Here is a 19725-nt window from a genome sequence, read left to right as displayed (position 1 = left end):
TTGTCAGAATGTCATTGTATGCCAAAGCATTAAGATTTCCCTTGACTGGAACTAAGGGGCCTGAACCATGAAAAACAGCCCCAGACAATTATTCCCCCTCCACCAAGCTTTACAGTTGGCACTATGCATTGGGGCAGGTAGCATTCTCCTGGCATCCGTCAAACCCAGATTCGTCCGTCAGACTGCCAGTTCACTCCAGGGAACGCGTTTCTACTGCTACAGAGTCCAACGGCGACGAGCTTTACACCACTCCAGCCGACGCATGGCATTGCACATGGTGATATTAGGCTTGTGGCTGCTCGGCCATGGAAACCCATTTCATGAAGCTCCCGACGAACAGTTATTGTGCTAATAGACGTTTCCATTTCACAATAACAGCACTTACAGTTGACCGGGACAGCTCTAGCAGGTCAGAAATTTGACAGACTGACTTGTTGGAAAGGTGGCATTCTATGACGATGCCACGTTGAAAGTCACTGAGCTCCTCAGTAAGGCCATTCTACTGCCAATGTTTGTCTATGGAGTTTGCATGGCTGTGTGCTCGATTTTATACACCTGTCAGCAACGAGTGTGGCTGAAATAGCCGAATCCACTCATTTGAAGGGGTGTCCACATACTTTTGTATATATATATATATATATATTGTATTTTAAATCTGCCAAAGTCCAGCCAATTTTAAAATGTGAAATTTCTGTGAACATTTTTGTGAAACTGTATGTTTTACTTGTGGATTTTGAAATAAAAATGTATCTCAAGATGTGTCAATGTGTTTGTCTACATTACATTTGAAAAACAATGCAGCTATTGGAAAAAAACCTATTTTGGGTTAAGACAAGTAACTATGAGTAAGGGCAAACATCATGAGAAGATTGCAAGCAGAGTTCGAAAAATACATCCCATTACCACAATATTTTTTCTTATTTTTATTAATATAAAATGTATATTTACAATACAATAACAAAAAAAATATAGGACGTTACGACACGTAATGTTATATATTCTCTGAAGAAACATAAAATAACATTAAAAGTAAAAATAAATAAAAAGCACAAGAATTGACTTTCAAAAGTTAAAGTACGCAAAATAAAATAAAGGCCAGAGGTGACAGTTGTACAGACCTATGATAGAGTTGTAAGAATGCCGGGGGGGTTTCTCAGTAATATATGCATTCCAGAAGAACTTCCCTCTAGGAGAGATCTTGTTGTTGGAGTTAAAAAGTTATCTTATGAATGTATTATTGCATCCAGCGGGAGGCAGTATTTCCACGCATGAGCTTAGCTAGCCAAGGTCGCCATGACATCGCCTACAAGCGTGACTGGGGATTTCTATTGGAGCAGTTTTATCCTGTCTTTGACTTTGTGGCTGTAGTGACGACCCATCTCTGCTGATCAAGTCTGCCAATCACGTTCTCCTTATCGAAGGTATTAAACACACACCGAGGGAAAGGGTTCTCCATCCGACAAACTGCTAACGTTATCAGGTAAAGTATTTACTGTATTTGTAATATAACTATTTAGTTATAGAAACGTGATACCATCAATGCAAGCTGTAACATAAATCCCAACGCAGCAACCTTAGTATTAAAATACCAATAGTAATGTAGCTAGCTAGTAGTAGTTAGTTACAATTAGCATTGACATGAAATTGGTCAAAACAAGACATGGTATCAATAACAAGATAAAACGAGCCACATTGCAGTTTCTTGTCCATCTTGCCAGAAATCTGACCATCCAGAATCACATCAGGCTGTCCCATGGAAGTACATACATCGTTTTCATGACGTTATTAGCCAGCCCATCTACTAGCCTCATACCATGAATACACATAGCCATCTCGAGACAACTCCGAGATAGTGTTTTTTTTCTCAAAGTTGCCGGGGTGTCACGTGCTCTACTTATATAATTACACATGTAACGACTTAAGCATGACAAAACATATATTCGAACCTCAAGTAGAAAGTAAGCCAATCGTTTTTTTTGTTGACCAAATTCAACACTCATTGGGCGAAACAACCAAAAAAAATGGCACCTGCTGGAGGGAGACTGATTTTCCGCCCAGTTGAGCCTCTCTTCCTCTCTTGATTTAATCACTAGCTAACATGTCGTCATTCCCGGGACAAGGAGCGTTTTAGCTATCAGATTAAAAACAAAAAGGCAATTAAAACTTGTTGTATTATTAATGAATATGATTTGTTTGTTTAGGATTCCTGGCAATGTAAATAGTTTATGTATGCTTGTTTGCATGTGACTTTCTCTTTTGTTTGTTATTTGTTAATAAAAAAACAAAAGCTATCAGTTTATAACAAGTAATAATTTAAGACTACAAAAATCTATAGGACAAGTAGTGTAAAGCTAATAGTCATCAAGGCAGGAACCAGTAATTTCCTTCATACTGACAAATAAGAAATTACAAATTTCCTGTCAATAGTTGGGGTAGGATGATTGCAGAGCACACTGCCTCAGACTGTCAGGATGTTCATTTTCTAGGTCAAACTAAGTTACATGCTTTGCTGTGATTTATTTGATTAATTATTGTCTCTCACTTTTGTCTCGCATTGTCTTTTCAGCTCTCCTGTCCAGCTCCCCACCAAGCATGGGCTGATTCAGTCACCTGTGAGGAGAACCATCCTACAGCAGTTTCAACTAGACCTGCTGTCCCTATTTAGACATTGAGACCACATATGCATTTTCCTGTTGTCTTTTTTTGTGTGGATTGTCTTAGTCTAGTGCATTTTAGAGTTGAAGAACACCAACTACAGATACACATCCTGGTTTGAGCATCTCAAAGACTATATTCAATGTAGAGTCAGTTTAACAGGTAACAAACATATAACAAACACATTGTCCCCATCAGGAGCACAGGCTTTTGCCATAGATGGTAGAGTTCTTGTCTCTGGACCACACAAGCATTCTGCTAAGGCACTTGTCTCTCTTTACATTGGTCAGCTACATTGGTGACCAGGGTGGGATCCTTTCAATACGACTATGGGGCCGGGGTACACACACTCCTAGAAGAGGAGAAATACTGAAGCATGTGTTATGACAGTTTTACAGTCTCCATCAGAGGCCCAGGCTTTTGGCATAGATTGTAAAGCTCTCATTTCTGGACTGCAGCATTGTAAGATTGTGCCCTCCACTGCACTTGATATACATTGATTGTTAGGTTACACTATATTCAGATACTAAAAATACTACCTGAGAGACACCTTTGCTATTTGTCTCTGTACTCAAATGGTGAATCACTATTTGTGATGATGTTCTTTGTTTGAATGTATGTGCATGGATTGTACATTATGGAAAACATGTCTCACACTCAGTCATAGTTAGTAGGTTATGTGTCGCTCAGTTGGTAGAGCATGGAGCTTGCAACGCCAGGGTTGTGGGTTCAATTCCCACGGGGGGCCAGTTCAGATTAAAAAAGAATGTATTGTATGCACTCACTACTGTAAGTTGCTCTGGATAAGAGCAAAATAAATTGGCAAGATTTTGGCACCGTCCACTTTTAGGTTAGTAGGAAAGTTAATCATTTAAACCACCTAAATATACTCATTCACTGAATATTTAGTATTTGAAACTCAAACAATAATTTCACAACTGCTATTTCTATAATGCCACTGGCTGTTTATCATTATCCATACCTTATATTCCAATGACTCCAACATTATGCATGCCCACCATGGTATTGGGCAGCTGCTTTCTGAGAACTCATCTGGTTCTCGTTGCAGAGCATATGATTTTTATTTTAGAGAAGATCGTATTGCAAGGTATGCAATATATATTGGCTAATATGCATATGCAGCTCTATTCTAGCATACGACACACACCTTTATATCTACATGCTTTAATTCGGGTTTTTGTGCAAATTATATGGTTGAATGTTACTTTAAGCCTGCAGCTAGTTACTTGAAATACGACGATCATGCCAAAACATGATTCAACATCGGATTCATTGACAGAGATAACTAATGAAACACTAGTTTCCTGAGCAGGCACATTACGTTTAACTTACAGTATTACCTCGTTAAGCTTGTTAACTTTAACTTTTGGCTAGCTTTCAATAAATTGGCTAAATGGTAAACGGAGTTACCTCTTCATGTTTTTTTTTTCACCTTTATTTAACCAGGTAGGCTATGTGATCAAGACCATTCCTATTGCATCCTGCATATTTCAAGTACACTGGAAAAAATATATTTATCTTATTTCTGTCGTTGGGAGCTAACGTTAGTTCCTATTAACACACTGCCAGGAGATCAGAGGCTGTGTTTACATGGTAGATAGAAGCAGCCATAGTACATACCTGGAACCAATCAGAACACGTACGGGATTTCCGATTGGTTCAAAGTTTAGCAGTTCGCAAAGAGCAGACCGTTTTAAAATATACTTTTTCTGAGAAAATATGTAATAATTGAATCTGAAAAAAACATTTACAGTAATCATAAGAATATTTCATTGTCATATACAAAAACAAATCTGCACCTCCCTCGACGTAGTTCGATCACCTTCACTTTATTTCGGCGTCCGCCCACCACCTATTTGCTTACAAAACAAAAACGACTTTTGGAGAGTGAAGTGAGCCAACACCAAAGATGTATGGACATACTGCCTTTTTGTATGGAGGTCAATGAGAGAGTGTAGGGTTTGGTCAACAACAAAAAATGAATGGCTTATTTGTTACGTGAGGTTTATTTGATCAAATAGAAGTTTCGTAATGTGTAAATTGTTACGAGTGTACTGATATAAGTAGAACACGTGACATCCCGACAACTTTGAGAAAAAACAATATCTCGGTGTTGTCACGAGTGCCTATGGATATATATTCATGACATGAGGCCAGTTGGCGTAGCATTTCTCTCCATTGAATACACGAGGCCTCACAGAATATTTTAAAAAGATTACAATAATGAGAAGTATCCACCAATCCAAATGGTACACGGAAGCCAGACAGCCCTCCGTGCTGATTTGTGGACGACTGTTAGGGCGGAGAGACATGGATCCTGTCAAAAGTAATTGCTTGGTGTGCGAAACAACAACAAAAAACACTACTTACTGGGGGGAGACAGATTTTCTATGCCGACACACCCAAAACGCGGTTAAACCATACACTTCAATTTCCTCCTGAATTGGTGTGCGTGAATGCTCAACACTTTACGGTATCGCGTGTTTCACTTTCGTGAAACAGTCGGATGTACTGTCATGCACAGATAGACGATAGCTACAAATCATTGCAAGCAAACAGTTTGAACAACACTTATTTCATCTTCCATAATGAAAATGATACCTAATCGTTTATTTCATTTTCGCGCCTTATCAAAAAATACTTTGATATCACGGTTAGGGTGAGGCTGCATAGGCTGCAGTAGCCTAACGGGGGTGCTGTTTAGCAAATGTTAAATTATTAAAGCAAGATGTGTGTACAGTCATGACATACAAACAGTACACAAACACACACAACAACATCTGTTTTTTTGTTTGTATTTCATTAAAGACAGATTTAAAATGTTAAAACGTGTTAAGTAAATACTCTTGTTCTATCCCAACATTCTTTATATATTTTTTTAAGTAGTTATATTGCAGTGAACTTTTATGACCCCTATGTTAAAACAAATATATATATACAGTCGTGGCCAAAAGTTTTGAGAATGACACTAATATTAATTTCCACAAAGTCTGCTGCCTCAGTGTTTTTAGGTATTTTTTGTCAGATGTTACTATGGAATACTGAAGTATAATTACAAGCATTTCATAAGTGTCAAAGGCTTTTATTGACAATTACATGAAGTTGATGCAAAGAGTCAATATTTGCAGTGTTGACCCTTCTTTTTCAAGACCTCTGCAATCCGCCCTGGCATGCTGTCAATTAACTTCTGGGCCACATCCTGACTGATGGCAGCCCATTCTTGCATAATCAATGCTTGGAGTTTGTCAAAATGTGTGGGTTTTTGTTTGTCCACCCGCCTCTTGAGGATTGACCACAAGTTCTCAATGGGATTAAGGTCTGGGGAGTTTCCTGGCCATGGACCCAAAATATCAATATTTTGTTCCCCGAGCCACTTAGTTATCACTTTTGCCTTATGGCAAGGTGCTCCATCATGCTGGAAAAGGCATTGTTCGTCACCAAACTGTTCCTGGATGGTTGGGAGAAGTTGCTCTCGGAGGATGTGTTGGTACCATTCTTTATTCATGGCTGTGTTCTTAGGCAAAATTGTGAGTGAGCCCACTCCCTTAGCTGAGAAGCAACCCCACACATGAATGGTCTCAGGATGTTTTACTGTTGGCATGACACAGGACTGACGGTAGCGCTCACCTTGTCTTCTCTGGACAAGCTTTTTTCCGGATGCCCCAAACAATCGGAACGGGGATTCATCAGAGAAAATGACTTTACCCCAGTCCACAGCAGTCCAATCCCTGTACCCTTTGCAGAATATCAGTCTGTCCCTGATGTTTTTCCTGTAGAGAAGTGGCTTCTTTGCTGCCCTTCTTTACACCAGGCCATACTCTAAAAGTCTTCACCTCACTGTGCATGCAGATGCACTCACACCTGCCTGCTGCCATTCCTGAGCAAGCTCTGTACTGGTGGTGCCCCGATCCCGCAGCTGAATCAACTTCAGGAGACGGTCCTGGCGCTTGCTGGACTTTCTTGGGCACCCTGAAGCCTTCTTCACAACAATTGATCCGCTCTCCTTGAAGTTGTTGATGATCCGATAAATGGTTGATTTAGGTGCAATCTTACTGGCAGCAATATCCTTGCCTGTGAAGCCCTTTTTGTGCAAAGCAATGATGACGGCACGTGTTTCCTTGCAGGTAACCATGGTTGACAGAGGAAGAACAATGATTCCAAGCACCACCCTCCTTTTGAAGCTTCCAGTCTGTTATTCGAACTCAATCAGCATGACAGAGTGATCGCCAGCCTTGTCTTCGTCAACACTCACACCTGTGTTAATGAGAGAATCACTGACATGTCAGCTGGTCCTTTTGTGGCAGGGCTGAAATGCAGTGGAAATGTTTTTGGGGGATTCAGTTCATTTGCATGGCAAAGAGGGACTTTGCAATTAATTGCAATTCATTTGATCACTCTTCATAACATTCTGGAGTATATGCAAATTGCCATCATACAAACTGAGGCAGCAGACTTTGTGAAAATTAATATTTGTGTCAAACCTGTTGGCCACGACTGTCTATAATCACTGTTAAAATGGCTGGTATACTTTTTTTATGTGTGCCACTAGCAGATCAATAATCCAATGTCATTAACATTGCAAAACATAACATTCCCATATTATGCCAGCTCCAACATTGGAAAAACACTAGTTTACTGTATATTACAGTGAAATGTTAGGGAACCTAATTCAATTTTAACTTTTTCGGGATCGGTGTCCCGTTCATGGGATGGTTGAGCTAACGTAGGCTAATGCGATTAGCATGAGGTTGTAAGTAACAAGAACATTTTCCCAGGACATAGACATATCTGATATTGTCAGAAATCTTACATTCTTGTTAATCTAACTGCATTGTCCAATTTACAGTAGCTATTACAGTGAAAGAATACCATGCTATAGTCTGAGGAGAGTGCGCAGTTTTGAACATGAAATGTTATTAATAAACAAATTAGGCACATTTGCGCAGCCTTGATACAAAATTCTGAGCTGAAATGCAATGGTTCCGTGGATCAGTCTAAAACTTTGCATATACACTGCTGCTATCTAGTGGCCAAACTCTAAATTGCAGCTGTGCTGGAATAATACATTATGACCTTTCTCTTGCATTTCAAAGATGGTACAAAAAAAAAGAACAATTGTTTTTTTCTTTGTATTTTCTTTTACCAGATCTATTGTGTTATATTCTCCTACATTCCTTTCACATTTCCACAAACTTCAAAGTGTTTCCTTTCAAATGGTGCCAAGAATATGCATATCCTTGCTTCAGAGTCTGAGTTACATACAGTTAGATTTGGGTATGTCATTTTAGGCAAAAATTGCAAAAAAGGGGCAGATCCTTAAGAGGTTTGAACACAGTAAAAATGAATGGTAAACATTTTGTCACATGTGCCACTAGTAGATCACTTATCCATTTCATTAACATTGCAAAGCATAACATGCTCATATAATGCGAGCTTTGACAATAAAAAAAAACACTAGTTTACTGTATATCACAGTGAACTTTAAGGTAACATAATTCAATGTTAACACAGTAAAAATGGATGGTAAACATTTTGTCATGTGTGACACTAGTAGATCAATAATACACTACTCATTTGTGATCTTGGGGGAGAAGTTGAAGATGAGAGGAATGGAGGATATACACATTTACATTTAAGTCATTTAGCAGACGCTCTTATCCAGAGCGACTTACAAATACACCATTGAAGCCAACAGACAGAAGAGGAGAAGAGACTCCAACCTGACTACTGGAAGAGAGAACCAACTCGGTGAGGAAACTGTAGCCTCTTGCATGGTGTTCGTTTCAATACTTGCCCCTTTGAAATTGTCCATAAGAATATAACCTTTCCTGTCTCTCTATTTCCATCTCCCTTACAGGTCTCCTTGGGGAACTATGAGGCGCAGACAGAAGAGTGAGGCATCAGGCAGATGACAGCAGAAAAGAGAGGGAGAGGATGAAGGGGAGGACAAACAGAGAAGAAGTGTTGCCCAGGGGCTGAAGACACACACAGGAACCAGCCCCCTGCACTCCTGATCTGAGGACACATGCTAGAGCCAGCTATACCCTTCCTGTGACATTATAGGCTTGCTTTCTATCCAAATACATAATCATGTAAGAAAGAAGATATACATGTTTGCTGTGTGTGAATATTATATAATATAATGTGTTTTTTGACTGACTTCATTTCAGTCTATTTAAAGAATTGTAATACATTTGTTATAGCTATGAAAAAAATGGAGCCCTGTTCAGTAGGAATAGTGGAGGTGAAAACTAAATGTCTGTTTTTCCCACCAGAAATGAGTATAGGTGATTTCAAAAGACTTGAGGTTTTTATGCCTATATTTGTATAAGTAATTATATTGCATTGAAAAATATATTTTAATTTTGTACTTGGATAAGGGCAGGGAGGGGTGGGATATGTGAATATAACCATGATTCTTGCTCTTTTCCAAATGGATGACGGATGTTAAGGATCTGGAAAGATCCAGTATGAAGAAATAGTCTAAGATCCTTTCCAATATGTTCTCCAACCTGATAAAGCGTTTTATAAAAAAGCTGTGCTGTTATCCTTGCAAGTGGAGGGTGCCGGAGTATTGAAAACAGGTGGCAATACTTTTGCTCCATATCTTTTTATAGATAAAATAATAATACATGTATTAGTATAAAATAATATAATACAATATAGCTCAGTATTTTTCTTCTTCTTTCTTCTTTCTTCTTTCTTCTTCTTTCTTCTTTATCAAGGGTGCCAATAATCTCTGAGGTGACAGTATCTATAGTACACTAGGGTTTGGTTTGGAACTGGGCATATATTTTATTACCCAAGTCAAGTGCACTGGGTTTGTGACTGTAATAGGCCATATAATAACATACCTTTGGAACGTGTACGTACAGTTGAAGTCGGAAGTTTACATACACTTAAATTGGAGTCAATTAAACTCGTTTTTCAACCACTCCGCAAATTTCTTGTTAACAAACTATAATTTTGGCAAGTCGGTTAGGACATCTACTTTGAGCATGACACAAGTAATTTTTCCAACAATTGTTTAAAGACAGATTATTTCACTTATAATTCACTGTATCACAATTCCAGTGGGTCAGAAGTCTGCATACACTAAGTTGACTGTGCCTTTAAACAGCTTGGAAAATTCCAGAAAATGACATGGCTATAGAAGCTTCTGATAGGCTAATTGACATCATTTGACTCAATTGGCAGTGTACCTGTGGATGTATTTCAAGGCCTACCTTCAAACTCAGTGCCTCTTTGCTTGACATCATGGGAAAATCAAAAGAAATCAGCCAAGACCTCAGAAAAAAAATCCCAAGTCTGGTTCATCCTTGGGAGCAATTTCCAAACGCCTGAAGGTACCATGTTCATCTGTACAAACAATAGTAAGTACAATAGTAAGTATAAACACCATGGAACCACGCAGCCTTCATACCGCTCAGGAAAGAGACGCGTTCTGTTTCCTAGAGATGAACGTACTTGGTGCAAAAAGTGCAAATCAATCCCAGAACAGCAAAGGACCTTGTGAAAATGCTGGAGGAAACCGGTACAAAAGTATCTATATCCACAGTAAAACGAGTCCTATATCGACATTACCTGAAAGGCCGCGCAGCAAGGAAGAAGTCATTGCTCCAAAACCACCATAGAAAAGCCAGACTACGGTTTGCAACTGCACATGGGGACAAAGATCGTCCTTTTTGGAGAAATGTCCTCTGGTCAGATGAAACAAAAATGGAACTGTTTGGCCATAATGACCATCATTATGTTTGGAGGAAAAAGGGGGAGGCTTGCAAGCCAAAGAACACCATCCCAACCGTGAAGCACGGGGGTGGCAGCATCATGTTGTGGGGGTACTTTTCTGCAGGAGGGACTGGTTCACATCACAAAATAGATGGCATCATGAGGGAGGAAAATTATGTGGATATATTAAAGCAACATGGCATACATCATCCAAGATGGCGTAGCAGTCAGACGTCTTTGTCCTTCGTCTTGTCATGTCCCGTGTATATATCTGTTTATATCTTTTTCTTAGCATATCTTTTTAATATTTTTCTAAACCTCAACTTCAAAATACTCTCCTACAAACTGCCTCACCCTATGTGGTGTGGATCTGTTCTTTCTAAGGTGTTTTTATTTACCTCGGAACCGGAATCCCCCAACAGAAGCTAGCCAGCTCACTAGCTACTAGCTAGTAGTCAGCTAACCACTGCTAGCGGTCATCAGTTAACCGTTAGCTCGGAAAGCTCTCGCCAGTTTGTACGATAAATCCACTATAATCGAGATTTTCAATAAGCATTTTTATACGGCAAACCATGCTTTCCACCTGGCTACTCCTACCCCGATCAACAGCCTTGCACCCCCCCAAAGCAACTCGCCCAAGCCCCCCCCATTTCACCTTCACCCAAATCAAGATAGCTGATGTTCTGAAAGAGCTGAAACATCTGGACCCCTACAAATCAGCCGGGCAAGACAATCTGGACCCTCTCTTTCTAAAATTTCCTGCCGAAATTGTTGCAACCCCTATTACTAGCCTGTTCAACCTCTCTTTCATATCGTCTGAGATTCCCAAAAATTGGAAAGCTGCCGCGGTCATTGGGGGAGACACTCTACACCCAAATTGCTACAGACCTATATCTATCCTACCCTGCCTTTCTAAGGTCTTCAAAAGCCAAGTCAACAAACAGATTACCGACAATTTCTAATCCCACCCACATTCTCCGCTATGCAATCTGGTTTTAGAGCTGGTCATGGGTGCACCTCAGCCACGCTCAAGGTCCTAAACAATATCATAACCGCCATCGATAAGAGACATTACTGTGCAGCCATATTCATCGACCTGGCCAAGGCTTTCGACTCTGTCAATCACCACATTCTTACTGGCAGACTCAACAGCCTTGGTTTCTCAAATGATTGCCTCACCTGTTTCACCAACTACTTCTCTGATAGAGTTCAGTGTGTCAAATCGGAGGGCCTGTTGAATCACCAGCAGCGAGAGCGACATCATTGATGTATACAGAGAAGAGAGTCGGCCCAAGAATTGAACCCTGTGGCTCCCCCATAGAGAATGCCACAGGGTCCGATTCTCGGATTGTTTACATCAATGATGTCGCTCTCGCGCTGGTGATTCTCTGATCCACCTCTATCAGCGAGACGACACCATTCTGTATACTTGGACCTCTGTCAGTTTCTATGGGGGTGCCACAGGGTTCAATTCTCGGGCCGACTCTCTTCTCTGTATACATCAATGATGTCGCTCTCGCTGCTGGTGATTCAACAGGCCCTCCGAGCTTCAATGCAATACAACTCTCCTTCCGTGGCCTCCAACTCCTCTTAAATGCAAGTAAAACTAAACGCATGCTCTTCAACCGATCACTGCCCGCACCTGCCCGCCCGTCCAGCATCACTACTCTGGACGGTTCTGACTTAGAATATGTGGACAACTACAAATACCTAGGTGTCTGGTTAGATTGTAAACTCTCCTTCGAGACTCACATTAAGCATCTCCAATCCAAAATGAAATCTAGAATCGGCTTCCTATTTCGCAACAAAGAATCCTTCACTCATGCTGCCAAACATACCCTTGTAAAACTGACCATCCTACCGATCCTCGACTTCAGCGATGTAATCTATAAAATAGCCTCCAATACTCTACTCAACAAATTGGATGCAGTCTATCACAGTGCCATCCGTTTTGTCACCAAAGCCCCATATATTACCTACCACGGCGACCTGTATGCTCTCGTTGGCTGGCCATTGCTTCCTTACTCGTCGCCAAACCCACTGGCTCCAGGTCATATACAAGTCTCTGCTAGGTAAAGCCCCGCCTTATCTCAGCTCACTGGTCACCATAGCAGCACCCACCCGTAGCACGCACTCCAGCAGGTATATCTCACTGGTCACCCCCAAAGCCAATTCCTCCTTCGGCCGCCTTTCCTTCCAGTTCTCTGCAGCCAATGACTGAAATGAACGGCAAAAATCACTGAAGCTGGAGACTCTTATCTCCCTCACTAGCTTAAAGCACCAGCTGTCGGAGCAGCTCACAGATCACTGCACCTGTACATAGCCCATCTGTAAACAGCCCATCAAACTACCTCATCCCCATACTGTACTTATTTATTTATCTTACTCCTTTGCACCCCAGTATCTCTACTTGCACATTCATCTTCTGCACATCTACCATTCCAGTGTTTAATTGCTATATTGTAATTACTTCGCCACCATGGCCTATTTATTGCCTTACCTCCCTTATCTTACCTAATTTCCACTCACTGTATATATAATTTTATTTTTTCTACTGTATTATTGACTGTATGTTTGTTTATTCCATGTGTAACTCTGTGTTGTTGTATATGTCAAACTGCTGTGCTTTTTCTTGGCCAGGTCGCGGTTGTAAATGAGAACTTGTTCTCAACTAGCCTACCTGGTTAAATAAAGGGGAAAAATAATAATCAATAAATAAAAATGAAAACTCTGGTATTGTTTATTGTTATTGAGTGTTTACAGCCACACTATTCATTATTCTCGACCAGTGCTTGAGGTGTACTGAGGTCTTGCGCATGCTTTCACTAACCCCCTCTTATTTCTTTCTCTTTCTCCCCTGCCTGAGGCTCTAGGACCATGGCTGAGGCACCCCTCTACCTGCTACCTGCCTGTTGCTCCACTGGTTCTGTCTCCCCCTCAAGTCACTGACCCCATTGTCGTGATGTGACTACCATTAATGTGTGTTGACTGTTATTTTATTCAAATCAATTAACTATGTTTAATTGATTACGTGATTAAATTCATCATGTAACAATTAACTCAGTAATTTGGGGCACCACGGGAAAATGTATTTAACAAACAGATTACTGACCATTTCGAATCCCACCGTACCTTCTCTGCTATGCAATCTGGTTTCAGAGCTGGTCATGGGTGCACCTCAGCATCGCTCAAGGTCCGAAACTATATCATAACCGCCATCAATAAGAGACAATACTGTGCAGCCGTATTCATCGACCTGGCCAAGGCTTTCGACTCTGTCAATCACCACATTCTTATCAGCAGATCTCAACAGACTTGGTTTCTCAAATGACTGCCTCGCTTGGTTCACCAACTACTTCTCTGATAGAATTCAGTGTGTCAAATCAGAGGGCCTGTCCGGACCTCTGGCAGTCTCTATGGTGGTGCCACAGGGTTCAATTCTCGGGCTGACTCTCTTCTCTATATACATCAATGATGTCACTCTTGCCGCTAGTGATTCTCTGATCCACCTCTATACAGACGACACCGTTCTGTATACCTCTGGCCCTTCTTCGGACAATGTGTTAACTAACCTCCAGACGAGCTTCAATGCCATACAACTCTCCTTCCATGGCCTCCAACTGCTCTTAAATGCAAGTAAAACGAAATGCATGCTCTTCAATCGATCGCTACCCGCACCTGCTCGCCCGTCCAGCATCACTACTCTGGACGGTTCTGACTTAGAATATGTAGACAACTACAAATACCTAGGTGTCTGGTTGGACTGTAAACTCTCCTTCCAGACTCACATTAAGCATCTCTTATCCAAAATTAAATCTAGAACTGGCTTCCTATTTCGCAACAAAGCATCCTTCACTCATGCTGCCAAACATACCCTCGTAAAACTGACCATCCTACCGATCCTTGACTTCGGCGATGTCATTTACAAAATAGCCTCCAACACTCTACTCAACAAATTGGATACAGTCTATTGCAGTGCCTTCCGTTTTGTCACCAAAGCCCCATATACAACCCACCTCTGCGACCTGTATGCTCTTGTTGGCTAGCCCTCGCTTCATACTCGTCGCCAAACCCACTGGCTCCAGGTCATCTATAAGTCTTTGCTATCTCAGCTCACTGGTCACCATAGCAGCACCCACTCGTAGCATGCGCTCCAGCAGGTATATTTCACTGGTCACCCGCAAAGCCAATTCCTCCTTTGGCCGCTTTTCCTTCCAGTTCTCTGCTGCCAATGACTGGAACTAACTGCCAAAATCTCTGAACCTGGAGACTCATATATCCCTCACTAGCTTTAAGCACCAGCTGTCAGAGCAGCTCACAGATCACTGCTCCTGTACATAGCCATCCTGTAAATTACCCATCCAACTACCTCATCCCCATACTGTATTTATTAATTTATCTTGCTCCTTTGCACCCCAGTATCTCTACTTGCACATTCATCTTCTGCACATCTACCATTCCATTGTTTAATTCCTATATTGTAATTACTTCGCCACCATGGCCAATTTATTGCCTTACCTCCCTTATTGTACCTCATTTGCACACATTGTTTCTAGACTTTTTGTATTGTATGTTTGTTTATTCCATGTGTAACTCTGTGTTGTTGTGTGTGTCGAACTGCTTTGCTTTATCTTGGCCAGGTCGCAGTTGTAAATGAGAACTTGTTCAAAACTAGCCTACCTGGTTAAATAAAGGTGAAAAAAATAAAATCAAAACAACTCAAGACAGTCAGGAAGTTAAAGCTTGGTCGCAAATGGGTCTTCCAAATGGACAATGAACCCAAGCATACTTCCAAAGTTGTGGCAAAATAGCTTAAGGACAACAAAGTCAAGGTATTGGAGTGGCCATCACAAAGCCCTGACCTCAATCCTATAGAACATTTTTGGGCAGAACTGAAAAAGCGTGTGCGAGCAAGGAGGGCTACAAACCTGACTCAGTTACACCAGCTCTGTCTGTCACAGCTTTCTGAAGGATCGGACCAAAACGCAGCGTGTTCGTAGTTCCACATATTTTTATTAATCGTGAAACTAAATGCAATACACCAACCGCTTTAAATCACAAAACAACAAAAACCGACAGTCGTGAAGAGGGCTCAACAAAGCCTATTCCCCCTCAGGAGACTAAAAAGATTTGGCATGGGTCCTCAGATCCTTAAAAGGTTCTACAGCTGCACCATCGAGAGCATCCTGACTGATTGCATCACTGCCTGGTATGGCAATTGCTCGGCCTCCCACCGCAAGGCACTACAGAGGGTAGTGCATATGGCCCAGTACATCACCGGGGCCAAGCTTCCTGCCATCCAGGACCTCTATACCAGGCGGTGTCAGAGGAAGGCCCTAAGAATTGTCAAATACTCCAGCCACCCTAGTCATGGACTGTTCTCTCTGCTACCGCATGGCAAGCGGTACCGGAGCACCAAGTCTATGTCCAAAAGGCTTCTTAACAGCTTCTAACCTCAAGCAAAAAGACTCCTGAACAGCTAATCAAATGACTACCCCCCACCCCCTCTTTTACTCTGCTGCTACTCTGTTTATTATCTATGCATTGTCACTTTAACTCCACCTATACGTACATATTATCTCAATTTCCTCGACTAACAGGTGCCCCTGCACATTGACTCTGTACAGGTACCTCCTGTATATAGCCTCGCTATTGTTATTTTACTGCTGCTGTTTAATTATTTGTTACTTTTATTTAAACATTTTTACTTAACACTTATTTTTCTTAAACCTTCTTAATTAAAGCATTGTTGGTTAAGGGCTTGTAAGTAAGCATTTCACTGTAAGGTCTACACCTGTTGTATTCGGTGCATGTGACAAATAACATTTAGTATGATTTGATCATTAATCACACTGTTCAATGGCAACAGCCATTGTTTACATTGTGGGAGGCAACCCGTTAGTTAAAACCTAAGTAGACAATGCTGTTTCTAAAAAAATAAAATCAATAAGTAACACAAGAAAATTACATAACAATAAGAGGCTATATAGAGGGGGAACCGGTACCGGAGTCAATGTGTGGGGGTTCAGGTTAGTTGAGGTAATTTGTAAAATGACTATGCATAGATAAACAGCGAGTAGCAGCAGTGTAAAAATATGTAAATAGTCCGGGTGGCCATTTGATTAGCTGTTCAGTCTTATGGCTTGTGGGTAGAAGCTGACCTGTTGAGGACAGACGTTCCACTAGCGGAACGCCTAGCCAACATCCAATGGAACAGCATGGCGCGAAATACAAAACCTCAAAAATACATGTTACACAATACATGTATGTTTTGTTCGATAAAGTTCATATTTATATCCAAAAACAGCATTTTACATTGGCGCGTGATGTTCAGAAAATGTATTCCCACCAAAAACTTCCGGTGAATTTACAAAAATACTCATCATAAACGTTGACAAAACACATAACAATTATTTTAAGAATTATAGATACAGTACTCCTTTATGCAACCGCTGTGTCAGATTTTAAAATAGCTTTACGGAGAAAGCACATTTTTCAATATTCTGAGTACATAGCTCGCCATCACAGAAAGCTATACAGACACCCGCCAAGTTCGGGGTCACCTAAACTCAGAATTAGAATTATAAATATTCTCTTACCTTTGCTGATCTTCGTCAGAATGCACTCCCAGGACTGCTACTTCCACAAGAAATGTTGTTTTTGTTTGAAATAATCCATATTTATGTCCAAATACCTCCGTTTTGTTTGTGCGTTCAGGTCACTATCCAAAGGCATACCGCGCGAGCACAATTGGAGACACAAAAAGTCAAAATGTTCCAATACCGTACTTAGAAGCATGTCGAACGTTGTTTAAAATCAATCTTTATGGTATTTTTTGCGTAAAAATGCGATAATATTCCAACCAGACAATAGCGTATTCATTCAAGGAGAAAAAGAAGGAACAGCGCGCTCGCGGGACCACGCATATCCAATCCCTTTGTCCCCAGGCAGTCCACTCAGTGACTGAGCTCCTATACTCTGCCCAGTGACAGGAGAATGCTGAAACAACTTTCTGAAGGCTTTTGACAGCCAATGGAAGCCTTAGGAAGTGCAACGTGACCCCACAGACACTGTAGTTTCGAAAGGGATTAGAAAGAAGAACTACAATTCTCAGATCCTCCACTTCCTGGTTGAATTTTTCTCATGTTTTTGCCTGCCATATGAGTTCTGTTATACTCACAGACACCATTCAAACTGTTTTAGAAACTTCAGAGTGTTTCTATCCAAATCTGCTAATAATATGCATATTCTAGTTTCTGGGCAAGAGTAGTAACCAGTTTAATTTGGGTACGTTTTTCATCCGGCCGTGAAAATACTGCCCCCTATCCTCAACAGGTTTTAAGGAGCCTTTTTGGTTCTAGACTTGGCGCTCTGGTACCGCTTGCTGTGAGGTAGCAGAGAGAACAGTCTATGACTTGGGTGACTTGACCATTTTTTGGGCCTTCCTCTGACACCACCTAGTATATAGGTCCTGGATGTCAGGAAGCTTGGCCCCAGTGATGCACTGGGCAGTATGCGCTACCCTCTGTAGTGCCTTACAGTCAGATACCGAGCAGTTACCATACCAGGCAGTGATAAAACCGGTCAGGATGCTCTCGATGCTGCAGCTGTAGAACTTTTTGAGGATCTGAGGACAAATCTTTCCAGTCTCCAGAGGGGGAAAAGGTGTTGTCGTGCCCTCTTCACAACTGTCTTGGTGTGTTTGGATCATGCTAGTTCGTTGGTGATGTGGACACCAAGGAACTTGAAACTCTCGACCTGCTCCACTTCAGGCCCGTCAATGTTAATGGGGGCATACCCGGCCCTCCTTTTCCTATAGTATACCATCAGCTCCTTTGTCTTGCTCACATTGAGGAAAATGTTGTTGTCTTGGCACCACACTGCCAGGTCTCTGACCTCCTCCCTATAGGCTCTCATCATAGTAGGTGATCAGGCCTATCACTGTTGTGTCTTCAGCAAACTTAATGATAGTGTTGGAGTCGTGCTTGGTAACGCAGTCATGGGTGAACAGCGAGTACAGGAGGGGACTAAGTACACACCCCTGAGGGCCCCCTGTGTTGAGGATAAGCGTGGCAGATGTGTTGTTACCTACCATTATAACCTGGGGGCGGCCAGTCAGGATGTCCAGGATCCAGTTGCAGAGGGAGGTGTTTAGTCCCAGGGTCTTTTGCTTAGTGATGAGCTTTGTGGGTACTATGGTGTTGAATGCTGAGCTTTAGTCAATGAACAGCATTCTCACATAGGTGTTCCTTTTGTCCAGGTGGGAAAGGGCAGTGTGCTTGCATCATCTGTGGATCTGTTGGGGCGGCTAACGAATTGGAGTTGGTCTAGGGTATCCGGCATGATGGTGTTGATGTGATCCATGACCAGCCTTTCAAAGCACTTCATGGCTACCGATGTGAGTGCTACGGGGGTGGTAGTCATTTAGACAGGTTACCTTCGCTTTCTTGGGCACAAAGACTATGGTGGTCTGTTTGAAACATGTAGATATTACAGACTCGGGCAGGGAGAGGTGAAAATGTCAGTAAAGACACTTGGTCCGTGCATGCTTTTAGTACATGTCCTGGTAATCCGTCTGCCCCTGCGGCTTTGTGAATGTTGACGTGTTTAATGGTCTTTCTCACATCTTCTACGGAGAGCGTGATCACACAGTCATCCGGAACAGCTGGTGCTCTCATGCATGTTTCAGTGTTACGTGACTCGAAGTGAGCATAAAATGCATTTAGCTTGTCTGGTAGGCTCGCGTCACTGGGCAGCTCGCGGCTGGGTCTCCTTTTGTAGTCCGTAATAGTTTGCAAGCCCAGTCACATTCAAAGAGCGTCAGAGCCGGTGTAGTAGGATTCAATCTTAGTCCTGTATTGACGCTTTGCCTATTTGATGGTTCGTCTGAGGGCATAGCGGGATTTCTCATAAGTGTCCGGGTTAGAGTCCCGCTCCTTGAAAGCAGCAGTTCTAGCATTTAGCTCATTGCGGATGTTGCCTGTAATCCATGGCTTCTGGTTGGAATACGTACGTACAGTCACTGTGGGGACAACGTCGTCGGTCCACTTATTGATGAAACCGGTGACTGAGGTGGTATTCTCCTCAATGCCATTGGATGAATCCCGGAACTTATTCCAGTCTGTGCTAGCAAAACAGTCCTGTAGCGTAGCATCCGTGTCATCTGACCACTTCCGTATTGAGCAAGTCACTGGTACTACCTGCTTTAGTTTTTGCTTGTAAGCAGGAATCAGGAGAGAAGGATATGGGAAACACCTATTCTCTGTTTGTCCTCCCCTCTATCCCCTACCTCTCTTGTCTCCTGTCATCTGCTTGAAAACT

At 41.8% G+C, this 19725-nt stretch overlaps 1 long non-coding RNA gene across 1 annotated transcript; it reads left to right on the top strand.

Moving 5' to 3' along the window:
• The first annotated feature begins 1282 nt into the window (after positions 1-1282).
• Positions 1283-4081, top strand: LOC106603836 (uncharacterized). Its single transcript, XR_001328519.2, has 2 exons — positions 1283-1480; positions 2567-4081. It is a non-coding gene; the product is annotated as an uncharacterized lncRNA (long non-coding RNA).
• Positions 4082-19725: the final 15644 nt, after the last annotated feature.

This window comes from Salmo salar, chromosome ssa04 (assembly GCF_905237065.1).
Source record: "Salmo salar chromosome ssa04, Ssal_v3.1, whole genome shotgun sequence".
Taxonomy (NCBI): Eukaryota; Metazoa; Chordata; class Actinopteri; order Salmoniformes; family Salmonidae; genus Salmo; species Salmo salar.
This window is presented reverse-complemented; position numbering and strand designations above follow the sequence as displayed.